The sequence below is a fragment of the Ahaetulla prasina genome, chromosome 6 (genome assembly GCF_028640845.1).
Source record: "Ahaetulla prasina isolate Xishuangbanna chromosome 6, ASM2864084v1, whole genome shotgun sequence".
Classification (NCBI taxonomy): Eukaryota; Metazoa; Chordata; class Lepidosauria; order Squamata; family Colubridae; genus Ahaetulla; species Ahaetulla prasina.
Window position 1 is genome coordinate 96647482 of NC_080544.1, and position 14254 is coordinate 96661735.

The following is a 14254-nucleotide window of genomic DNA, read 5'->3' on the forward strand; positions in this document are numbered from 1 at the left end:
GCTTTCTTATATGTTGTTGATGTCCACAACAAATTGAACGCAATTGACAGATAAACTAGATAAAAAGAGAGCAGTAACTCTGTTTTGACTGAGCAAATTATCTTAATCAAAATCTGATTTGGAAGTTTTCCAACCAAATGGAAGAACTGTGTACAAGATTACTTATTACCTATCCCCATCTTCCTGTCTGATACAGAGAATCAGCTATATAATAGAATAACAGAGTTGGAAGGGACCTTGAAGCTCTTCTAGTCCAACCCCCTGCTTAGGCAGGAAATCCTACACCACTTCAGACAAATGGTTATCCAACATCTTCTTAAAAACTTCCAGTGTTGGAGCATTTACAACTTCTGGAGGCAAGTTGACCATTGATTAATTGTTCTGTCAGGAAATTTCTCCTTAGTTCTAGGTTGCTTCTCTCCTTGATTAGTTTCCACCCATTGCTTCTTGTCCTCCCCTCAGGTGCTTTGGAGAATAGCTTGACTCCCTCTTCTTTGTGGCAGCCCCTGAGATATTGGAACACTGCTATCATGTCACCCCTAGTCCTTCTTTTCATCAAACTAGACATACCCAGTTCCAGCAACCGTTCTTTATATGTTTTAGCCTCCAGTCCCCTAATCATCTTTGTTGCTCTTCTCCGCACTCTTTCTAGAGTCTCAACATCTCAACATCTGCGACCAAAACTGGATGCAGTATTCCAAGTGTTGCCTTACCAAGGCATTATAAAGCAGTATTGATACTTTACGTGATCTGGATTCTATCCCTCTGTTTATGCAGCCTAGAAATGTGTTGGCTTTTTTGGCAGCTGCTATATAATGTTGGCTCATATTTAAATGATTGGACTCCAAGATCCCTCTCACAGTCACCACTATTGAGCAAGGTACCACATATACTGTACTTGTGCATTTTGATTTTGGATTATATTTCCAAATGAAGCCAGTGAGCATGCTGCCTGGGAGTGCATCAATTTGATGAGCCACATTGCTATAGACTAAATTGATGGCCCAGTTGTGTTTAGATTTATATGAATACTTTCTTTTTGGCTTCTTCCACATAATAGTTTTTTTTTTTAATTTACATTTATATCCCGCCCTTCTCCGAAGACTCAGGGCGGCTTACAGTGTGTAAGGCAATAGTCTCATTCTATTTGTATATTTACAAAGTCAACTTATTGCCCCCCCAACAATCTGGGTCCTCATTTTACCTACCTTATAAAGGATGGAAGGCTGAGTCAACCTTGGGCCGGGCTTGAACCTGCAGTAATTGCAGGCTGCTGTGTTCTAATAACAGGCTTCTTACCAGCCTGAGCTACCACGGCCCTGTAGTTTGCCTACAGTGTTCCAGTATAGAGCATATCTTCATATATAACTAACATTTTCTTCCCTACTTTCTTTGCCCTCCTTATTCTCAATCTGAACAAAGGTAGATTGTTACCTGCTGATATAAAAACAATTTGTCCTAAAAATAGGCATTAATAAAATAGTCGCCTGCTGTTGTTTTTCTTTTACAGGAACTGCTTTTTAAATATTAATTTAGAATAATGCAGTAATACGTATCATCAGATCAGTTCTGCACCTGCTGTAAGCCACCCAGAGTTTATGCGAAAGCCACTCGACTTGTTTGACATGAGATGGGCAGCAAATAAATGTTATAATAAATAAATCAATATTGCCAAACAGTGAAGAACTAGGGAGTGGAACCAATGTGGTATGAAATGACCCAAGACAAACACTGAGCAGCACAGTTCTTAGTTCTTGGCAAGCAGCTAATAAGGGTGATTGCAGTGTCCCACAATCACATGATCACAATTTGCAGCCTCCTGTCCTGGCTTCCCATAAGCAAAGTCATTGGGGAAGCCAGCAGGAAATCACAAGGCCTTCTCCTGCTTGGGAGTACTTACTCTGAAGTGCCCATCTGCTCTTATTAAGTACCACCCACATGTTGCACCTTCCTACACTCCGTAGCACTCACATGTGACGCCCACCTACCTATACTCCATAATGTTCATTTGCAACAATCCATGGTATCTGCCTGCCCGTACCTGCTCATGGTACCCACCTGCCTGCATTCAGTGGACCCTGCTCATGGTGCCTGCCCACCCATATTCCATAGCATCGTCCTGTCAGTATTGTGTAGTGCCCACCTGTGGCATCTGCCTGCCTGCCCATAGCTCTCAGCCATCGTACTGCTTGCCAGGGTTATGGTTTCGTTGTCTTTTCTCACATAATGGTCACATGAGGTCCTCACTTAACAACCTGTGCAGTCCTTGCTTAATGATGGCAACAGGGACTGCTGGCTTTGTTGTTTCTAAACAAGGCCATTGGATGATATCACACTTTACACCAGAATCACTTAGTGACAGAAATTCCAGTTGCATCTGCTCTCATAAATTCAAGTAATATCTGTGTGGTAATAGAGTCACTTATTCTATTAAAAATCTGCTTGGCAATTTTTTCAGTCTAAGTCTATCTGTCCACATAAATTAAGCTTCATACTTTTCTGAATTTCTTCTCTCTCACTCTCTCTCTCTCTACATCTCACAATAGGGTCAAAAAGCCTTTATATCTGCTAGTGATCTGTTTCAATTTTTGTTAGAAAAAAGACAGTAGACATATTTCTCAATCTACCTGGTTTTTTTCTCCTTTTTTAAGACGGTTGTCAGAGTTGCTATTGTGAAAAGAAAGGGGAAGATGGAAATCGTTGGTATCCATTAATGCAGTCTGAATTCTATTCCATAGTATATTGTCAGAGTAAAGTGTTAGTGGAGGAGGAGTTGATTAGATCAAATGTTATCGTTGGATTCTAGGGTGCTCTCTGAGCTTGCTTTTCTTCTTGCAGACATTTTATTACCAAGCTAGGTCACATCATCAGTGCAAGGGGGAGTGAGGTTTGCTAACAGTTTAGTTATGGTAGATTGTTCTATCAACATTGATTGGGATGCTGTTTCTTTCTTGATTGTTCCTTGTATATTTTTATTTGTTTATTTGTTCGTTGATCCTTCTTATCTGGAAGTTAGTTAATAGGTGTGGAATGAGTAAGAATATCCTTAGGGCAGTTTGACTCTTTTGTTTTTTTTTGTTTTTTGTTTTTGTTTTTTTTTATTTGCATTTATATCCCGCCCTTCTCTGAAGACTCAGGGCGGCTTACACTATGTCAAGCAATAGTCTCATCCATTTGTATATTATATACAAAGTCAACTTTTATTGCCCCTCCAACAATCTGGGTCCTCATTTTACCTACCTTATAAAGGATGGAAGGCTGAGTCAACCTTGGGCCTGGTGGGGCTTGAACCTGCAGTAATTGCAAGCAGCTGCTGTTAATAACAGACTGTCTTACCAGTCTGAGCCACAGAGGCTGATCTCTGTTGATCTCTGGTTATCTGCTTTGTCTAATGACTTGTAGGTGGCATTTGTCTCAGTATGTCTGTTAATGGGTGGGCTGTCTGAGTGCCAACCCTCTAAGAATTCTCTTGCAATTTTTTGGGCCTGGCTTGGTTTTAAAAGCCTACTGTTTCTAACTGAAATAGTAACAGTTTGTAAATGTGTTGTGAAATTAAGGAATTTTCACCATATCTTCTGATTGCCAATTCAGAAGATAAATTGATACATTCTGCCAAACCTCTACAAGACTTGACCTACATAATTGCTTGACATAGTGTAAGCCGCCCTGAGTCTTCGGAGAAGGGTGGGATATAAATGCAAAAATAAAAATAAAAAAAAATAATGGTTTTGCCTTCTCTAGCTTTTGGGGTCTTTAACTCTGGCTTTGCTTGTGAATGCTTTGAATAGATTTTGTTGATTTGGGCACACCTGAGATGCCAAGTGGTTATAGCAGTGGTTGATAGCTCCTGAGACGCTTTTGAAGTAAGGGTGGAGTTAACTTTTCCATGGATGGCGCAGGTTTTGTAGCTGTATAAATGTAGACAAAAACATAGTTTCAAGTAGCTGAGGAATGTATTTTATCAATGACATTGAACAAGTGATAGTTACATCTGGTCCTCAAAGTTCCAGTCATTGCAGCACCCCTAAAGTCATGAGACCAAATCTTGGGTTCTTGGCAACCCACTTGGACTTATGACTACAGGAGCATTTTAGCTCCCCAATTTGCCTATCTTGGGATTGTGAGGTATAGTATTCTCCATCACCAAGTGAGGCAGGATAGATGGTGGTGGCATTCTAGGTGAAGGTGGATGCTGTGTGAGAGGTGCTATTTGGGGTGGCAGCAGAACTGGATGAAGCAAAGAATAAAGATTTCCCAGAAGTGCAGAGTGCACTCTTCAGCTTGCATTGGAAGTGCACCTGGAGACTCATCTTCCAGGCTTCAGCAAGAGCTGAAGGCAAACCCAGTGCTGGCAGAGCCTATTAGCAGACCCCTTTCTCTTGATGCAGCCTTCCTCCTGTAAATTCTCATGAATGCCAGCAACTTAAAACATTCTGAAAGCCACAAAATGGTTCTCCAGGATGCTTCAAACACACACTCCTCGTGGTTCAAGCTTATCACACGTATCCCAAAGCTCCACCTTCGCTCATGCCTCAATCCCAGGCCAACAGCAGGAGGGAGAAGATTTATTTTATTTATTTATTTATAATTACATTTCTATACCGCACCATCTCCCGAAGGACTCAGGCGGTGTACAGCCAATATTAAAATACACATATCACTATAATATAAATATAATAAATAAACACTATTTAAAAACAATTTAAAAGCAAATATTTAATGGCCGAATCACTAAAACGGTCAAAGACCGATTAACACCCATTAAAATTTCGCTAAAATACGTTCTTAGGCTAGTCCCGCTCGGTGAAATAATAAAGTCTTCAGTTCACATTTGAAGGCCCGGAGGTCGGGGAGTTGGAAGATGGCGAATGGCCATGTCAAATGGGGTGAACTTAACATGCTTTCTGCACAGATATTCCTATGAAGTTTTGTTTTTGGATTTTCTAGTATTTTTTTTTCTAATTTTCACAAACAAATTTGAAGTGAAGTTATCTAGGTTGAGGAACTGAAAATCTTTCATTGGAACAGCCCAAATCAGTTGTATTCTGTTGGAACAAACCTTGGTATGGTTTGAATGTTTCTTTCCATCCTCAGAACATAACATTTTGTGTCTGCTTTGAAACACTCAGAATGGTCCATTTGTTGTTTTCTATGATTATGATCACCAATACTATTGCCATATGGAATGGCCAAGTTGGGTCCTGAGATCCATTTGCTCCAGTTTTGGAAAAAATATATCTGAGGACAAATGTGTTTTGTTTCCAGGCTGGAAATCCCTACTATAGACACACCTCCATTGAAAAGCAATAATGTTGACCTGCAAGCCATATCACTGACATGGATTGGCAAGAATTTTCTAGGACAGCTTCCTCCACTGTAGCAACAGAACTTCCCAAATTTTAACACAGTGCATTCTGATTGGAAACTCTAAAACTGTGGTCACAAATCTCCTTGAGATGGGAGGATGGTGGAGCAGGCTTGGGAAAGTTGACCTGTGATTTCAGATCACAGATCTGTCCAAGCCTATATGGTGATAGCAGAAATTGTTTGCATGGAGTTGTCGGAAGCTACACTATAGCCTATGAATTTCAATAGAATAGAATAGAATAGAATAGAATAGAATAGAATAGAATAGAATAGAATAGAATAGAATAGAATAGAATAGAATAGAATAGAATAATAACAGAGTTGGAAAGGACCTTGGAGGTCTTCTAGTCCAACCCCCTGCTTAGCCAGGAATCCCTAGACCACTTCACACAAATGGTTATCCAATCTCTTCTTAAAAACTTCTAGTTTTGGATCATTTACAACTTCTAGAGGCAAGTTGTTCCACTGATTAATTGTTCTAACTGTTAGGAAATTTCTCCTTAGTTCTAGGTTGCTTCTCTCCTTGATTAACTTCCACCCATTGCTTCTTGTTCTACCCTCAGGTGCTTTGGAGAATAGCTTGACTTCCTCTTCTTTGTGGCAGCCTCTGAGATTTTGAAACACTGTTATCATGTCTCCCATAGTCCTTCTTTTCATTAAACTAGACATACTCAATTCCAGCAACCATTCTTTATGTGTGTTAGCCTCCAGTTCCCTAATCATATTTGTTGCTCTTCTCTGCAACAGAATCTCAGCATCTTTTTTACATTGTGGCAATGTAAAATACATGCTTTCTCTGTGCATGTGTTTGAAAAAAAAATCCTGATAGTATATCTCAGTAAAGAGCAATGGAAAGTGGTAAGATTGAAAGCGATCCAGTGGCTAATTTCCATCTCAGGGTCAGTTTGTTCTGTTCTTGCATTTAGCTATTATAAATGTGCTTTAATATCTGATTATTGTTTTAATGTTCTATACACGCACACAATGAGCAATTCTCATTTTCACTGGAAAAGCCATTCATTCCATTAATGAACAGGAGCTGGTGAAGTAGAAAGCATGCAGTCCTAAGTTTATCGTTCAAATGAAGAGTTATTGTCCTATTCTTGCCTAAAAAGTTGACCTGGATTCTTGTGATTTGTGAATGTTCTCCTTTATCTTCCTTCATATAGTGTGACAAATTGCCTTTGTCTTATTTGTGGAAATGAGACATAAGCAGTGTTGGGGAAATTTGTTGCAGTTCATTGCCATGACAGCTAATAGATGTACAGATAGGCAATTTGCTTAGTAGATTATCATTTACTGTCACATTTTTAATTAAAATGTGATTGTCCATTGTCTTTAATCTATTTGCATCATGGGTGACAAATTTCTTCTCCTTAGGCACTGTATTTCTCTCGTTGCTGGATGATTTTTTTACCCCACCCATTACATACTTTAAAAGGGAAACCCCATCACTGTAAGCAGTTGACTTTTATTCACTTGGGAGCTGTAACATATTTTAAGTGGTTGATTTATCATCCTTTCCAGGGCACTGGTTATTCCAGCAGTTCTAACCTTGCGTAGCCATTACAAAATATAAGTAATGGTCTGTGGTTGCTTTGAATCTTCCGATCTCTCTCTTTGTCTGTTCAGACCAAGCTGTTTTGTTACTTACTGGTCCATAACTGGGGGAAAAAAGCTAAAAATAATAATGAAGTTTTTGAAAGAAACTAATAGTTTCTATACACAATAATTTATCTTGCTCTGTTTACAGTTCTGTTGTGTTTCACTGATGAAAAGGTTAATTAAAAGCTGGAGCTATTTGGAAATGAGGAAAGATGGAAAAATGCCAGCATTAGAATGAATACTAATCTATGAAAAGCACATGTATAAGTGCTTTAAAGTACGGTTATACACAAACCATTTCTCCAAAATGGAGAACTGAAATTGCAATGAAGGTTGGATGCTGGATGGGATAATCTGCTCACCCTGAAGTAGAATATTTCTGAAGTTCTAGATCACATAGAGCTTCAGAAATAGTCTACTTCAGGGTGAACAGATTATCCCATTCAACATCCAACCTTCATTACAATTTCAGTTCTCCCTTCATTTTGTATCTTATTATCCTAAAATGGAAAGATCTTAAGTTCATTGTTGTACATGTTTAACATGTAATTTTCATTTCTCCCCCTTTTAACAAGTGTATTTCCATAATATTTTTAAATGATAATAGCATCCTACAGATATTCTTTTGGAAATAAATTCCATTAAGTTCAAAGGTCCTTCCTTCTGGATAAATGTCTCAGAATTACAGCCTGAAAGTACATTCTCTCAAACTTCACATTTTAATTGTCTCTCAAAGCAAACTCAGTAAATGTACTTTTTTCTCTCGAGGATGCCTATGTGAATGATATTTTATCTAAAAATGCTTATTATGAGCTGTGTGTGTTTATTTTGCCTCTGGTCTTGTTTATCTTTTAGTGATCTCAAGTGCTGTAGTGAGAATATAGCATCACCAAATCACCAAATAGTATCAGGTAGTCTTCAACTTACAACAGTTCACTTGGTGACCGTTCAAAGTTACAACGGCACTGAAAAAAGTGACTTATGACCATTTTTCATGCTTACAACTTTTGCAGCATCCCTATGATCACAGGATTTATATTCAGATGCTTGACAACCGACTCATGTTTATGATGGTTACAGTGTCCGGGATTATGAATGAAGGAGCTGTGGTGACACAGTAGTTTAGAATGAGTGGAATTTAGCAATGGGTGGAAACTAATCAAGGAGAGAAGCAACCTAGAACTAAGGAGAAATTTTCTAACAGTTAGAACAATTAATCAGTGGAACAACTTGCCTCCAGAACTTGTGAATGCTCCAACGCTGGAAATATTTAAGAAGAGATTGGATAACCATTTGTCTGAAGTGGTATAGGGTTTCCTGCCTGGGCAGGGGGTTGGAAAGGGATCTCCAAGGTCCCTTTCAACTTTATTATTCTATTCTAATGCAGTATTGCAGGGTAATTCTGCTCACTGCCAGCAGTTCGATTGTCAGGGTTCCAAGTAATAGATCCATTGCAAGCAAAAACTCAGAGGTATGTGAATTCCTCAAAGAATAGCTTCATTGGAAATATCAAATTGGCACATATCTGGTGAAAACCAACTCTGAGGGGCCCCTTGGTTTTCACCTAATTAAAGGGGAAAAAAATTCCCTCAATCCCAAATAATCAGTCACATGGCCCAATCAAGGCCGCATCTGCTGGTCTGGTGACATCACTCCTCCTTCTTCCAGCCAAGTGTGAGAACGTCCTTTGTTCCCAAGGGAAAGTATTTTATTTTGACTACACAACCCCAGCTATCTCTAATCTCCCCTCCCTATCCCTCAGCTCCAAATGATAGCACCGAAGCTCCAAGATGGCTTCAGTCAGGTCAGTTTCAGCGTTGACTCGCTCAAGGTTGACTCAGCCTTCCATCTTTCTGAGGTCGGTAAAATGAGGACCTAGATTGTTTGGGGGCAATATGCTGACTCTGTAAATCTCTTACAGAGGTTTGTAAAGCACTGTAAAGCAGTATATAAGTCTAATTGCTATTGCTATTGCTATCATGTAAACAGTGGTGAAATTCAAAAATTTTCCCTACCGGTTCTGTAGGCATGGTTTGGTGGTCATGTGACTGGGTGGGCATGGTTTGGTGGTCATATGACTGGGAAACCCAATTATCATACTTTACACAAAAATAACACAAAAGCTACACGACTGACTCGCACACAATGCAAAAGCAGCTGGACTTCACACAAAATGGCCCCTGCAACAAGCAGGAACCTCACAGAGTCACAGAGAGGTGAAAAACAAACTATCACACTTTATACAAAAATACCAGTTCGGGCAATAGGTAGTTTAAAAAATGCTTTAAAAAGTAAAAAAAAAAAAAAGTTCTCATGATCAGCTGTGCCGTGCAATGGTCGGAACTTTTTTTTTTTACCTTTTAATGCTTTTTTTTTTTACTACTGGTTCAGGTGAACCAGTAGCATTTTTACTACTGGTTCAGGCGAACTGGTCCGAACCAGTCGCATTTCACCCCTGTCTGATAGTCTTAACAGAATCTGGGGACCCACATATTTTGTGTAAGCGTTCTGCTCTATATAAAACCCAGAAGAATTCCACATTTCTTGTGCTTCTCTTTTGAGATTATTTTTGCCTTAAGACTAGGGTTTTAGTTTTTGACAATGATTCAGTATTGTGGTTAAAAGCCTTCATAACGTTGGTGTAATTAAATGAGGAAAATTTATGAAAACACAAGTATTATTCAACAAAATTATGGCTAGATTTGTGTGCTGCCTCCTGCCAACTCTCACTTTTCTTGGTTGAAGTGACAGATACTTCACTTTGTGTCCATTTTCCTTGCTTTATTGTTTCTCATCAGCTATTGGCGCTTTTAATGGCTGCAAATTTCCACAAAGTAAGCAAGCTGCATTTCAGAAGCTTAATGGCAAACTGGAGGAGAAGTCTATAGAATGAATTAAGTATTACTCACTTAAAATTCATCACTTCTCTGCTTAAAAGCAGAACTACACTCTTGAGAAAAATGGCCATCAGACAAAATGGGCTATTCGGCTTATATTTTCAAGATTCTCAACAACCCCATAAAAAAAGATTTGTTTGTCTTTTTAAAATATTTATTTATTGCCTGTCCGTACCTCTTAACAACTCCAATTTGGCCAGGACAACCCAACCACAATTTTCAAAATAGCGTCCTGATGTAAAGTTGTATCCCAACAAATCCCATAATTTATTGCAGAATGGCCCTGCTGCTTCTGCAGCCACCCTTAAACCTAGCTGTAAAGAAAAAGAAAACAGCAGCTGGATAGAGTACAGGAGGAAAGGAGCAATGAGGGAAGAAGGAAAAGGGGCTCCTACAGTCACTTAGCAACACTTTATATTCCATGTTATGTTCAATAAGATGTACTAAAGATATACTGTATATTGAGTTCAGGTACTCCTCAACCTACAACCACAATTGAGCCCAAAATTTATGTTGCTAAGTGAGAAATTTGTTTTGCCCCATTTTGAGACTTTTCTTGCCAAATTTGTTAAATGAATCACTGCAGTTGTTAAATTAGTAACACGGTTGTTAAGTGAATCTGGTTTCCCAATTGACTTTGCTTACCAGAAGGTTGCAAAAATGGTTTACATGCAGGGGTGAAATCCAGCAGATTCTGACGGGTTCTGGAGAACCGGTAGCGGAAATTTTGAGCAGTTCAGAGAACTGGCAATTACCACCTCTGGCTGGCCTCAGAGTGAATGGGAATGGAGATTTTTGCAATATCCTTCCCCTGCCACATCCACCAAGCCATGTCCACAGAACTAGTAGTAAAAAAATTTGGATTTCACCATTGGGAGTGTCCCCTTAGTATTGCTTTTGTCTCATTCTCAGCCCATGAGTGAAATAACCTTAACTGACTATACTGACCAGACTTAACCCATACTAGAGGCAGGATAGATATCAGTAATTGGGATAGCAAATACAATAACATGCTGCTTTGTTTTCCGTGAGCTCAAAGATGAAGTGGAAAACTTTTCAAGTTAACAGTGGAGAAAGTCACTTTTAGATGGGACAAGATTCTGTGTTGCTTCTTCTGGGGCAAACTAGAAGAGCAGGAATGTCCATTCAGCTACTACTGATTGGTATTTGTTGAGCTATCTGGCATTGTGCATCGTATCTTCCACACCATTGAAAGCTTACATTGTCTACTCATGCAGCTAAATTAACATTCCTGCAGGCCCTTGCATTCTCTCCTGGCCAGGGTCATAGAATCACAGGGAAATAAAAGATGTGAATCTTTCCACATTTGAGCTCTACTCACGGCATCCATTGAAGAGTAAACTTCATTATGAAGATAACTATAGCCTCGGTTAATAGCAGCTGGGTCCTTCTTTCTTGCAAAATCTTTCTAATAAAGTTTAGTAAATCTTCAGATTGTTCTGCAAGAAACTATGTACTTTCTGAAGGGTTGTAAGGATATGATAGAAACATTCTCGGTGCCTTGACCAACCAAAACAATCCAACTTCGCAAATACATGCTGCATGACCTTAAGAAGGTTTTTTCGCCTTTTCTCTACAACCAGAGGTTCTGCAAGAAAAGGTTCCCTAATCTCTTCTCAGCAAACAATATTTGAAGCTAAAGTAAACTTCGATTATAGAGACAGTAGACCTTGTTTGCTTGACTTGAAATTCGTCGTACTGTGAAAAAAAGAGAAGAAGTCTTGTTACACCTTAAAATAAACAGATTTATTGGAGTATAAAGCTTTGCAACCTTCAGAACACCACTTCTGACAAAGTGGTTTCTTTTTCTTTTCTTTTTTACACAGTCCTATGACCCAAATGATTTCTTGGGTATTCTGGCATGTTAAGGATTTATTTTATTTTTACTAGAACAGAAGCACACGCCTAGACCACTTGCATGAAAAATCAGCCTGTAAATCTTTCTTACAGGTTGACTAGAAATTGTAACTTCGGGATAGAGCACAGGCCTGATTGACTGTGATCAAAGAAATCCATTCCTTTGCTGTCCAGCAGGGGAACACCTTCAGCTAGATTAGGGGTAGTCAACCTTTTTATACCTACCGCCCACTTTTGTATCTCTGTTAGTAGTAAAATTTTCTAACCGCCCACAGGTTCCACAGTAATGCGCCGTGTATCATTGTCTGCGCATGCCTCTCGCGCATCGTGGATTGGGTTGGGGGGGGGCCTTGGCTACCAGCTCTGCTTGTCTGTTACAACTGGATGGTGTGGGGGGAGATGCGCGAGCTATTCTGGGATGAGGCTCTTTTGTTTGCGGTCGTACTGTAGCGCCATTTAGTTTCACTTACGTAACATGAACTAAACTTATGCGTGGGCGATACAAATAGTATATTTTCAGAAATTTAAATTGTCACGGGGAATTTTATAAAAACCTAATGAAAATGTTCTTAAATAATGCTATGAAATTTTTTTTTAAAAGGCAATTAAATTAAAAAAAAAAGGAAAGTGCTTCAGTATTGGACAAAAGCCCTACTGCCCACTATGAAAGCTGGAGCGCCCACTAGTGGGCAGTAGGGACCAGGTTGACTACCACTGAACTAGATCTTGAACCTTTGGCCTATCCATTCATATTCAATAGCAAATCTCCTATTGTTATTCCCCTCCCCCCGAAAATCTGTATTGAAATTATATGTATGCAGAATGCAAACATCTAAAAGTAAGTTCAGTATGGAAGTTAAAAGCTTCATCCTCGTACTATAACTTTTCTATAAGGAGAAGAGCCTTCTCTGATTTGACTCTTGCCCTTTGGAACATCTTGCCACCAGAGGTGAGATCGGTCTGCATCCTTCTGGCCTTTGTGAAGGGCTTTAAAACCTGGCTCTGGCAGTTAACTTGGGCCCCCCGATGGTGCCGTGCTGTGCTGGAGGTGATTTGTTAAATAAAAAAATACAAGTCCACCCTGATATCATCTCTGCCCTTGTTTTTTTTTTTTACCTTTAATTATAATTTTCATGCTTTTCATGTATGTATGTATGTATCAACAACAACAACAACAACAGAGTTGGAAGGGACCTTGGAGGCCTTCTAGTCCAACCACCACAACAACAACAACAACAGAGTTGGAAGGGACCTTGGAGGCCTTCTAGTCCAACCCCCCGCCCTGGCAGGAAACCCTACACCATCTCAGACAGATGGTTATCCAACATTTTCTTAAAAATTTCCAGTGTTGGAGCATTTACAACTTCTGTAGGCAAGTTGTACCACTTATATGCAGACTCATTTTGAATAGTGAGGCAGGTGGCATATAAATTTAAAAAATACATAACATCCTTCCTAATTCCTTCACCTCCCCTCTGTACACAATACGGAGGATATTAAAAGTGACTTGGATTGATTTTATCTGCTATTAAGAACTGGTGGAGAGAGCAGCAACTATATTGGAGCCCAAGCAGGAGAAAAAGAAGAAATGCTTTGATTGAGAGACTTGATTTGTGGATGCCTCTCCCCACCACCTCACACACACACGATTCAAGGAAAAGAGGTGAAACTGAAATAGAATCATAATATTACAGCAGTGTATATTTTTAGGAGGACCAGCAGAGCCTGGGAAAGGTAGGTAAAATGAGGACCCAGATTGTTGGGGGCAATAAGCTGACTTTGTATATAAATATACAAATAGGATGAAAACTATTGCTAACATAGTGTAAGCCACCCTGAGTCTTCGGAGAAGGGCGGGATATAAATGCAAATAAAAAAAAAATAGAGTGAAAAGGGGATTCAGCCTAGAATCACTATGTAGCCACAACAGGGATGGGATTGAGAAATATTAGCAACCGGTTCTCTGCCCAGTTGCTGGGTGGATGGGGCCATGGGGGCATGGCCTACTCGCCATCCTGCACCACAGGGGGTGGGTGGGTGGGGAGGTGGTTTGCCCTCCCCAGGCTCCGGAGGCTTTCCTCGAGTCTGTGGGAGGGCAAAAACGGCCTACCCTGGGCTCTGGAGGCCTTCTGGAGGCTGGAAATGGGCCTGTTTCCAGACTTCCAGTACTTCCGGTAGGCCTATTTTTCTCCCTCCCAAAGCCTCCGCATGGGCCCTGTGTTTACCTCGCGTCCAGAACAGGCCATGTGTTGACTCCTGGGAGGAGTGGGGGGGGCAGTGGGGCGGCCAGACAGTCTTTGCAAGTACTAGTCCGGGGAACCAGATGTTAAAATTAGCATCCGGTTTTCCCGAACCGGTCCGAACCAGCTGAATCCCACCCATGAGCCACAAGCAAACTAAGTCCAACTCACCCTTTAGTGCCATTGGCCCTTACCTAAGTCTAAGAAAAACCAGACACCTTTATTTCTTTCACGGAAGGCTGCTGCTAATTTTTTTTTTGCCTTGTT

General features: G+C 40.0%; 1 protein-coding gene across 2 annotated transcripts in view; it reads left to right on the plus strand.

The window, feature by feature from the left end:
* NLGN1 (neuroligin 1) overlaps positions 1-14254 on the plus strand; it is a 636113-nt gene that overhangs the window by 305703 nt on the left and 316156 nt on the right. The window lies entirely within an intron of this gene.